Below are 12,365 nucleotides of genomic sequence, written 5' to 3' on the forward strand. Positions count from 1 at the left end.
ACACTATTCCATAGTACTTAAGAGACCACACTCCAGAGTCAACAGACAGACCTGCTGAGAATCCCAGCTATAGTTAACAGCTATGGATTTCTCTCTTCCCATCTATAAAATGGGGATAATAATGGCTCCTGCCTCTCGGGCTTTTTTGAGAATTAAAGAATAATAGCACGTAAAATGCCCAGGTTGGTGCTTGGCATGTGGCTGTCAGTTGGTTAAGATATACTGAATGAATGAATGCATCAGCCCTGTGGGGCATCTGACACGCCCAATGGACCTGTGTGGGAATGTGCACTTCCCATGGTGGCTGGGCAGAGAATGCTGAATGACAGAGCGGCCCAAGACTCCTTAACAACATCCTGGAATCACAGGTATTCCCTCAGCATACTGGGTGGAGGTCAAACCACTCTAAGAAGCATTGTCTATAAAGCCATTAAAAACAATTAGCCAAACTATATAGATTTTTATTTCCACAGAATTCCAAGCAACCAATTTGGCTAATTTAAAGAAAGAATTTTTATGTCAACGTTATTATATCTTAGTGTTTAACCTAGTGCTTAAGAGGGGAAGCTGTGGAGTCCCATTGCATGGGTACCCATTCTAGCTCCTCGACTCAACATCTAGGCAAGTTACACACTCTTATCGAGCCTCAGTCACCTCCTCTGTAAAATGGAATCACACGTCGTATCTTCATTGTGGGCTTGCTGAGCAGACTCGGTGGGACAGTGCACACACAGCACTTAGCTCAGTCTCTGGTACATCCCACGGGCTCAGAGAACTTGAGTTCCTTCCAGTTGTTAGTGTTGGAGAGGCTCTGGTTTCTTGTTATGAGAGATTTAAATCTCCAAGTATTAGCTTCATTAAACCCTTGACAATCTTCCAAGGAGAATGGGAAACAAAGGGCATATAAAACACCCATTTAGTGCTATTTTATTGTAAGCTACAGTTAATCGGATTGCCAAATTTTCCATTCATTCCCAAGAAGTCATGTGTGTGTGTGTGTGTGTGTGTGTGTGTGTGTGTGTGTGTGTGTGTGTATTTGGTGGTGGTTAAAATTCAGCCAACTTATTTTTGTCTGAGTTTATAGAACATGAAACAAGTTACTCTCTTGAGTATTTCCATTGTTCCAAATTAAGGTAAAATGTCAGTATCCACTCATATTATTCCTGTTCTTCAGGGAAATTTCTTTTGCTTTAGGTCTCCCACAGTCATTTTTCCTTCTATCCCTGAAGAAAGCTGAGAGCTCTGCCCCTTTTTTCCTCCCTCCCTTTCTTCCATCCTTCTGTCCTTCTTTCCTTCGTCTGTTCCCACCCCCCTTTTCTTTCCTTTCTCTCTCTCCCTAATAATGAGATAATGGCATCTCATTATTATTTTAATTATCCCCATCTGACATAAAGATGCAACGCAAAGTGACAGAGTTGCATCTTCATGTCAAGTGGGGACAATTAAAATAATGATGACTTCACAGGACTGTTGTAGAATTAAAGGAGGCTTGTTGGTTCCTAAAGCAGGGCCTGGCATGTAGTAAGCCCTTCTACATTTTGATCATGGTTCTGATCACCGTTTGAAAAAAGGCAAGTTACCTATCTTATTCCTTTCCTCTTGGTTCTTCTGTTTTGTCTTTTCAAACTCCAAGTCTTGGGAACAATTTGCCTGTATTTCTTCCCCTAGTTCTTTCCATTGAGGCCTGCTAGTGGCTGTCAGTAATATGAGAGAGCCAGACCTGCTAGTAAATATTTGTGTATGAGATGCCTTAGGAGCCATGCATCGAGCCAGTGCCTCACACGAGCTGGGATATGCTCAGGACACGGTCAGTGTCTGCTTAGGGCCTGGTTGCCACTGTCATGTTCAACCTGTCCCAAGGGTGCAGGGGCTGTGCAGCAGACGGGCAAGGGCAGGCTCACAAGCAACACCTGTTTCCATAGGAACGGGTCAATACCCCCAGGGTCAACTGTGAGTGCCTACAGCCTTGTGTACCATATTAAGTAGCATCAATGGATCTCTGAAGTTCAGTGTTCTAAATTAATGCATAGAGAGGGCCAAGTTCAATTCTTCATCTTCGGATTGTCAGTTGTTTAGCCTACTGGAGGTGTTTCTCTCTTGTCCTAAGGACTGGGCCCATAAGAAAAGTAGGAAAGGTGCTGGTGTTCTCCTTCTCTGATTCTTCCCCTGTGCCTTACCAGGGGGGACAGTGGTCCTTAACTTCAGCGAGCATCTAAATTCTCTTGTGAAAAGCATATTTCCAAGATTCCACCCCCCCAAGACTCAGACTCAGTATGTCTTGGGGGAAGAACAGGAAACTGCAACTTGAGAAGAACCCCAGGTTTACCACTTTTGAAATCCTTTCTTTATCTGTGGTCCCTTTTGCCTCCCTCCATCAGTGTGGAAGCTGTTGGAAGACAGGACCTTGTCTATGTTGTTTACTGCTGTACCCTTACGGCCTGCCTTCCAGGAAGGGAGGGAAATGCAGTCTAGCATCTCCCAACCTTCAATCTGCACCGGGATCACCTGTGAGCTTGTGCAAATGCAGATTCTCATTCATTCAGTCTGGAGGAGGGTCCAAGAGCCTGCATTTCTAACTCTCTCCTGGATGATGATGCAAGGTCGCCACTGTGAGTAGGCAGGGGGGCATCTCGAACAGTACAACTGGTGTCAGACCACCTGGATTTGAATCCTGCTTCCACCTCTTGCTAGTGGGGAGGCCCTGGGACATCCTCTTTTCTTGTAAAGTGGGGCAATTACAGTACCTCCCTCACAGGGTCCTTTTGGGGTATTCAGGAGGTAACATATTGGAAGCATTTAGCCCCATATATGGTGAGTGCTCAATTAGTTTTAACTGTTATAATTATTATGAAAAATACTAGGAAGTTAAATCTTGGTCACAGTTTAAGAAACTGGCCTTGTGGTTAGCACACAAAGTTCAGCATCAGACTGCCTGGGTTTACATCCTGGCTCCACTACTTATTAGTTGTATGACCTTGGGCAAGCTTCTTAACCTCGCCATGCCACAGTTTCCTCATCTGTAAAATGGGGCAAATAGTGGCACCTACCTCCTATGGTTGTTGGGAAGTTTGGACAAGTTAATGCGTCCAAACTCCTCACTCTGGTACCAGGCCTCTGGGAGCCCCTTTTACTCTTACTATTACTATCGATCAGTTGTAGCTGGGGAATTTTGGTGTGAGTTTGTAAACTACTGGGACGTCTGAGCTGGCTACTCCAAACTACTGGTCAGGTGCATCGAACACGCTTGTGTAGCCCTAAGATGTCAATGCAGGTACCACTCTTCAGCTATTCCTTTAGAATAATCACAGCTGCATTTATTAGCTGTATGCCTTTGAGAGTTATTTAACATCTGTGTACCTCACTTTCCTGATCTGTAAATAGGAAAAGTAACAGTAGCTGACACACAGTATTATTCTATGCAGATAAAGCAAAGAATAATCAGTACGGAATTTGGCCCATGGTAAGTGCTCAATAGATGTTAGCTATGATAGCAGTTATTATTGTTAGATTATCATTACATTATAATATGGTGTATAAAGTAGATGTTAGCTATGACAATAATTATAGTATAGCTGTATATTACACAAAGTATGTATTATAATAGAATAATATCATATGTTAATACTTATAATTAAACTGTAATCGTTTGCATTATTTATGTCTGGAAATATCTTTATTTTGCCTTCATTTAAAAAATTTTAAACTGTGGTAAAATACACATAACGTAAAATTTACCACATGAACCATTTTTAAGGGTAGAGTTCAGTGGTATGGAGTACACTCACGATGCTATGCAATCATCACCACCATCCATCTCCAGGACTGTTTTCATCTTGCAAAACTGAAACTCTGTACCCATCAGGCAATAAGTCCACATTATCCCCTGCTCCTCAGTGCCTGGCAACCACCATCCTGCTTTCTGTCTCTATGGATTGGTCTACTTCAGGTACCTCACATAAGTGGAATCATACAGCATTTGTTTTTTTGTGGCTGGCTTATGTCACTTAGCAGAAGGTCTTCAAGGTTCATCCACGTTGTAGCACGTAACAGAGTTTCCTTCTTTTTTAAGGCTAAACAATATTCCACTGTATGCATATACCACATTTTGTTTATCCATTCATCCATCAGTGGATACTTGGGTTGCTTCCACCTTTTGGCTACTGTGAATAATGCTGCTGTGAACGTGGGTGTGCAAAATCTCTTCAAGATGGTATTACTTTCGTGGTCACAGAAGTTGTATCTGTCCTTATAACTTCTGAACCTAGTCAGAGATGTTTCTCTTTTACACTATCATATACCACGTAAAGGAGAAAGCCAAGAAACAAATAAGCAACAAAAACTCCTTTCACTTATTTACTCATGCTCTTGTCTATCCATTCCCAACATTTCTTTGATCATCTCCTACGTAGCACATCTAGGTGCTGTAAGACCCGAACAGTGGCCAGTATTCTAGTTGGCTATTGTATAGTGTGGAAAAGTTATATACACAGAGTGACTTTTCTTCCTTCTCACATGGCTACCTGGAAGCTCCTTCCTCTGGAGGAAGGAGAATTCCAGCCTCAGGCACACTCAGGAACTTTGCCTGAGTCCCAGATGGAACAGCCCTCTCAGATCCGGCAGTTTTTTGGGTTTTTTTTTTCCCCCAAAGGATTTCAAAATAGTCTCAGTCAAGACTTTGCAGGAATTGGGAGTCTGTAGAGGTAAAACTTGTGTAAAAATTGGAGAGGTTTTTTTGGGGGGCGGGGGGAACATACAATTTCGATTTAACTTTAGGCAAGCCAAAAACATAAACTTCTACACAAAAGCACTTTCCAATCCCCTGTGTCTTAAAACCCTTGTGGTGAGGTGCCTGCAGGGGCAGGACCCCGTGCCTGTGGGGAGGCACAATGGCTAAGAGTGTGAGCGTGCAGGCCAGACAGCCTGGGTAGAAATCTCAGTTCACTTCCAGGAGGTGACACCTTTGGTTCAGGTTTAATAGCACGAATCCTAACCTTCCTGATTCACAGTTTCCCCTTCAGTAACACGAGGTGAACGACGGTCCCTACCTCAGAGGGTTGCTGTGCAGGTTTAGTGGGCTAATACTCATAATGGGTCTGCTTGTCAAAGGCCTGGCACAGAATAAGTACAAATTAATACTGGCCATCCGTCACCAAAATGAACGCACTCCCTACTCCCTGCTGCAGCTGCACACACCATTTTTTACTCCCTCAAATATGCCACGCTGTTGCTCCACATCTGGCCCTTTGCCCATGCTCTTTCCTCTCTTCTCCTCCCCCACTCTGCTCCTACTGTCATTCTAACCCTATTCATTCTTCATGTCCCATCCAAGGTGTTTTCTCCAAGAAAACTGGTTACATGTGTCTTCCTTGAGCTCCACAAATACCCTGCATGTATCTCTGCCAGGGCACCCATCACCCCGTACTGTCACTCCAATCTGGTCACACTCTCCCTGAGCTGTGAGCTCCATGAGGCCAGATGGAGGTCTCTGGGGGATCTCAAGTGAAAGGAGTTAATGAAACATAGACCTGTACGTGGAGTCAGCTTCCACCGGCAGGACTGCTACTCTGGACCTCCAATCTCAGTCACCCTGGAGACCCCCGGCGCAATGTACGTCATGACCCGCCCACACAGTGTGTCTTAGAAAGGGTGTTAGTCAGCTCCCAAGGCACCACTGGTTGGCTACCAAAGTGCCAAGACTGACTTAGCTTCTCAGGACTCTAATTCAGCTCTTGGATGGAGCCATGAAGATTTTCAGATAGATGCTCTTGTTCGGGACCACTGGCTAGAGGTTCTGTCCACCGCACACTAAACTGACTCGTTTTCTTCCTTCCTCAAACCACTGTCTCGGTCCTCATTAGCCATTCTCCATCCTGATTCTTACAATGGCATATTTGCCCCCCCTTTCATTCCAAATGAACTGTAATTAGCTATGGGCCTTGCTGGGCGGCTGCTTTCTCAGAAAGGCTATGTTCTCGGTGATAAGACACTTCTGAGCTATTTCTATTCAATCTATCAACCTTCCTGCCAAATTAATTCCTCTTGGATTAATGTAAGACCCATGGCTATAATAATAAACATTTATTAAGTGTTTCTTTGTGCCAGGCACTTTGCGAGGGCTTCACCTGTGTTATTTCATTTAATTTTTACAACCACCTCGTTAATTAGAAACTGCAAATAGCCCCTTTACAGCTGAGGAAATTGAGGCACAGAGAGATGAAATAATTAGTTCAAGGCACACAGGAAGAAAGTGACAAAACAGGAACTCAAACTCAGGTCTGCATAACCTCAAAGGCTGTGCTCTTAACCATGAGTTTCCATCACTGACCTATAATTTTCAGTTATTATAATGTCCTGATTTGAAAGCACCAGGTACACTCAAAAATATACACTTTGTACCCACAGTGACTTAGCTACTGTGATCTTACTGAACCTGGGCTTTTCGTATTACATCCTACCTTACATTTTGTCTTTTGTTTGAAAAGTAAATGGGACAGAAATATTTCATTTTCTCCCCTACTTCCTTTTGGAACCAGGCACTGTTTTGTTTGTTTTGGGTGAATGCAGAAGGTTATAGGATTGTCAATGGTTACCTGGTTAGCTGGTTACCTGGCTAAGCAAGATGAATCTGATGATTGTTTTTATGGGAGGCCCTTTGCTCCTCTTTGATTCCAGAGCTCTGGCATAACCCATACCACCCATTTAGCAAAAAATATTCTTGTACATGAGAGGGAACGAAGGGACAGTCTGGATAGCTCTGTGTGCAAATCCCTTTCTGTTACTGAACAAAATAATGCGCTCATTAAACTTCCTCCGTTGTTTGTGTGTGTGTGTTCGCGTGTGTGTCTCAAGATGAAGAGAGATGGGGAGAGATGAGAGAGATTGAAAATCAGTAACTCCCACCTTTGATTTCAAAGTAAATTCTTCTGATTTACCAAATTCAGAAAATTAAATCTGATACACATAGCAAATTGTTCGTTCTTATTCAAACTGCTTTTATATACAAACTATGACAGTGGAAGAACTTAATACTTCTTGGAAAAAACAATAAGAAATAGTGTTTAAATCTCACATTCATCATTCATTAAACACTTATTGGCCTTCTAACATATACTAGGTACCACATTCAGCACGGGGCTTGTGGAGGCAAGTCAAAACTCCCACCTTCGCTAAATTTATAGTCTGCATACAAATACTTAGAGGTGATGAACAAGATTAATTTGACAATGGAACATAGAAAACAAGAACCATCTCACAGGTATTGTTAACACAATGGATGAGACTCTTGGATGGAATATAAAAGGGAGGAAGTAGTACTCTCTTGTCTTTGGTCTATATAATCTTTTATTAGGAAAGTATTTTCCATATTTTTTTACCTAGCTTGGTAGCAACAGAAATCATAGTTAATGTCTATTGCTTTTTATTTTTTCTATAGAAGTGACAAGTGCTTGACAAAGCGAGAGAGTGGCATGGTCATATATACACTCTACCAAACGTAAAATAGATAGCTAGTGGGAAGCAGCCGCATAGCACAGGGAGATCAGCTCGGTGCTTTGTGACCACTTAGAGGGGTGGGATAGGGAGGGTGGGAGGGAGGGAGGCGCAAGAGGGAGGAGATATGGGAACATATGTATATGTATAACTGATTCACTTTGTTATACATCAGAAGCTAACACACTATTGTAAAGCAATCATACTCCAATAAAGATGTAAAAAATAAAAAAATAAAAGTAATTTGGGTTCTGATTCCACACACACACACACACACAAACCCACAAGAGGTTGCTTCGGGTAAAAGTTCACTGATTAATGATGTGGAAAAGATGAGGACCTGGGAGAAGGTGACCCTGCCATTAAAGCTAGGTGATTCTAGGCACTCAGCTGTGTGTCCCAGGTTTTGGAGGTAGCTTTCAAATGACCTGAACACGATTATTATGGCAGAAATTCTAAAAGAGATCTAGATCAAGAGATGTGGGTACTAAAGATGGTAATTTTGACTGCTTATTTGTGAATAATTCCAATGAAGAGAAAAGGGAATATCTACATCAGGCACAGTGAATAAATGTGATCTCAAATGTCAACCCAGAATAATTGGTAGCAGGGATTGAAACACTGTTTGAGAAGGATTCTGAATCTTATCTAGAATACCACTGATAACAGACTAAACACTAAATGCATTGACATTAGATTCAGATGTGCTTGTATATTGTAACTCCTCCTGAATGTCTGACTGAGTCAGGATTCAGAATAACTTTAATATACTAAAGCAGTGAATCAAAACCAACAAGATAAAGGCTAATGAGGATAACTATATGTTCCTGTATTTAAATTCAAAATTCAGTGATGGCTTCCATTGTGGGATTGGGGAAACTTGGCTTGACAGCAGTTCAGGAGAAAAGCCTTGACCTTAAACTCCATATGAATCAATAGGATGGTGTGGCTAAAGAAAAATACCAGAGCAATTGTGGGCTGCTAGAGTTGAACAGAGAAGCCCAACATCAGCCACTCCACGGGAAATGAATTTCAGTGTCTCTTTTTCCCAGCCTGCTGCTTTGCTTGTAGACTTGAGGGTGTGGATAAGCTCCTAGTTTCTGGAGCTGGACATTTTCCCTCTCTGAGGATGCTAAGGAAAGTGCTCATATAGAAACAAAGAGTAAAGGTGCCTAGAAAAGATCAGGAATTCTTTGTCCTTGAAATAGGCTAGATTTTCAATCAGTAAAAAAAAAAAAGTGCATCAAATGATTTTTGCAAATACGTGGGTTTTTGAAAAGCTTGGAATATGTTTTGCCCCGAGTGCTCTACCCTTAAACATACCCACATGCATTTCAGGAAAAATTTCATCCATATGGTATATTCATTGGCAGTTAACTCATCAAAATCACTGTTGTGTCAGAACCAATTGATTTTGGACTTGCCATTTAAGTTGTTCCAAAAAAAAAAACCACTCCTGAAAGCTTATTTTCTTGAACTAGGATATGGAGTTTGGTAAAAGGAATAAAGAGAATGTAAATTTCTCAGTTTGAATTTACTTATTTATCAAATAACTTTAATCAAGTTAACAGTAAGAAGTAAAAATACTATTACAGGAAAAGCCCCATATTTTACATGTAAATTGTTTTTCATTGTCTTTACCTGTAAGGTATTGAAGGTGGGACCCACTCCTGAATCTTCTTTCTAGTGGTAGAATAAGGTACATATTGTTGTGGCGTGCCACTCACGGTGAATTTATGGTTTGTCCACATGAATTTACTAGCAGTAGGTGGTTTTGTTGTTGGAGGATCATCAGTCATAGAGTGAAGCCAACGATGCCGTTCAGGGGGGCGCCATGCTTCCATCCACACCCCAGAATGTGTTTTTCAAAATTAATTAATTAATTAACATATTTATTTATTTTTGGCTGCGTTGGATCTTTGTTGCTGCACGGGCTTTCTCTAGTTGCATCAAGCGGGGGCTACTCTTGGTTGCGGTGCGCAGGCTTCTCACTGCGGTGGCTTCTCTTGTTGTAGAGCACGGGCTCCAGGTGCATGGGCTTCAGTAGTTGTGGCACATGGGCTCAGTAGTTGTGGCTCGTGGGGTCTAGAGCGCAGGCTCAATAGTTGTGGCGCACAGGCTTCGCTGCTCCACGGCATGTGGGATCTTCCGGGACCAGGGATTGAACCCACGTCCCCTGCACTGGCAGGCAGATTCTTAACCACTGTGCCACCAGGGAAGTCCCCCAGAATGTGTTTTTTCCATTCATTTCAGTAGTATATATAACCCATCGGTGACGGCCAAAAAACTGCTTATTGTCTTCGCAGCATTTGTTTCCATATTTGTGTTTCCCCACTAATGCGCCAACCCTCACATCATTTGCCCTGAGAAAAACCTGTGGATAGCCGCAGAGGCCACTGTGGCCACTGACATGCTGTAGCCGGAGCTTCAGGACCTGCATCAACTCCATCTTGTCCCACAGGCCCCACCTCTCTGGCACACTGCCTCAGTTTGAATTTAACACAGAGAGAACATTCAAGAATTTTAAGCTTGCTGGAATCTGTTTTGTTGTTGTTGCTGTTGTTTATACCAGGTTAACCTTGCCACCTTCTTATAAGAACAATGAAGATAATGATGATGACTGTGGTTATTCAACTGATTGGGTTTGGATTATTTTGTGATTGTTCCTGGAACAAATTTTTTCCTAATAATTATGCTGTAAAAATAGAACAAGCATAAGAACTGGAAGGGAAAATTAGAAAACAGGGATAGTCGGGCTAAAAGCAATGGCACACCTAAAGGACATTAAGTTTAAAGGCAGAAAATCTAGTCTGTGAATTGACTTTCTAAGTAAAAGGTATCTAATCAGCTTTCACTAAGTCTCCTTGCAGGAAGGCAAGTTCCAAGGTTGGGAAGTTAACAGTTGGATTGTTAATGCCTATGCAGGGGCCATCTGGTTGACATGCACCTCACAAGAGGGACTGGGGACCTGGCTTAAGCTAAGATAGTAAATGCAGATTGGAGCACAAGCTTCCAATGGCTGTTTAGTGGACATTTGCGGTTTTTTGATGAATTTTCACATTCTCCTCATCTAATTGTCTTTTCATCAAAGACGTGAAAAAAGACTAGAGGAATAGTCTCTGGTGTCTTGAAAAGTAAGTAAAAGTAAAAGTAACCCATGTGTAGACTTGAAAAGTAAGTAAAGTAACCCATGTGTAGACTTGGTCTAATGATTGGTCCTGGTCTAATGATTGGTCCTAATGAGAGGCCTGTTTTCAGGTCAGAGCCCCAGCTGCCTTCTGACTTAACAGATGACAATTGAGAGGGATAAGCAATCTCACTTTGTAGTCTTTGAATTCACTTTTCTCAACTGATATTTGAAGAGAAGAATTTTACCTAAACTGAGATTCATGATAAAGGTTAGAGAATAGATACCAAATCAGAAGGAAAGGTATAGGTGGTTGTAAGTACAGTTGACTTGAACAACACAGATTTAAACTGGGTGACTCCACTTACATGCGGAATTTTTCAACAGTAAATACTAAAGGACTGTACGATCTGCAGTTGGTCGAATCTGTGGATGCTGAACTGTGGATACGGAGGGACCTCGAATGCTGAGGGCCTACTATGAACTATACACAGATTTTCTACTGTGCAGAGGGTCAGTACTCCTACCCCTCAAGTTGTTCAAGGGTCAACTGTAACATCAACTTGGGTATTTTGGTGAGTACGTAATGAAAGGCCATGGAATAATAGGTAATTGTTGGATGTTAAGGAATCAAGAGGATTTAGCGTCTCTCATTTTAATTCTAGCATCCTCTGGAAAGTATTATTTGCTACACACTGTATGATTATTCTATAGGAACAGTTAACTTCAAACAGGCCACGCCTCACGTCCTATGCTTTTTCTAGCCAAGGAACTTCGAACATTTTTAGTGACACGAAGTCATTACTGTAAGTTGTAAGTTATAACAGACACAAACAAGTTGCAGGTTTATGGCTGCTAGGTGTTCATTTTGCCAAGGCTGTCATAATAAATACATATTTACCCTAGCAACTCTTCATGATATTCTAGTTCCGCGCTCCTTTGTGAGATTCCAATATTTTCTCTAAGGCCAGTGGAACTGTTAAATTGGCTCCAACATTTTATAAAACAGCCAGGGTGGTTTTGATTTTGAAAACAAAGATGTAAATATACTTGTCCAAGGGAAGAAAACTCACTGTCTTAGGAAGAAACTTCCCAGATAGCTGGCTAAACCAGACCTACTTCATGAACAATTTCTAAGAACAATTTAGACTCAAACTTTTAAAAAAGTCTGAGTTCTATTTACACATTATAGATTCTCTCATTCTTCCACTGGTATGGTCATTGATTCCAACCTCTTTTGGGCAAAGAGTGTTAAGTAAGTAAGGGAGAGGGGAAGGCTTTGGCTTACCATTCTACCTAGCCATAGAGAATTGGATTTCAGGGAGCTGGCTTTTCCCGTATCATCTAATGAATTCTCTGACCAACATGGTGGTATTCTTTGAATAAATAAAAAGGACTATACTGTTTTTAGGAAACTGCAAATCATATCACAATGACAGAATTCCATTTTGCAGTGACCAAAAACTATCACTTTCCTTGGCAAGCTCGTTTTTTGTTCTTTTTTAATGTTCAAAGAGTTTGTCTTACTTCCCGGTATTTTATTTTTCCCTACTTCTGTCATTTCTAAGCCCAGTTAAAAAAAATCTCATTATATGAATCTCCTGTTTATTACTTATTTTTACTTCTATTAGCATTAAATCACTCTTTGAAGCACACTTACAGCCACAGAATAGGAAATTATAACACATCCCCTGAGAACAGAGGAAGTTCTCAGTAAAAGTTTGTTATATCAAGTAGCCAAAAAATAAGG

At 41.5% G+C, this 12,365-nt stretch overlaps 1 pseudogene; it reads right to left on the minus strand.

The window, feature by feature from the left end:
* Positions 1–9,125: 9,125 nt before the first annotated feature.
* Positions 9,126–9,943, minus strand: LOC112404441 (NADH dehydrogenase [ubiquinone] 1 alpha subcomplex subunit 12-like; annotated as a pseudogene).
* Positions 9,944–12,365: the final 2,422 nt, after the last annotated feature.

The sequence above is a fragment of the Neophocaena asiaeorientalis genome, unplaced genomic scaffold (assembly GCF_003031525.2).
Source record: "Neophocaena asiaeorientalis asiaeorientalis breed wild unplaced genomic scaffold, Neophocaena_asiaeorientalis_V1.1 scaffold204, whole genome shotgun sequence".
Classification (NCBI taxonomy): domain Eukaryota; kingdom Metazoa; phylum Chordata; class Mammalia; order Artiodactyla; family Phocoenidae; genus Neophocaena; species Neophocaena asiaeorientalis.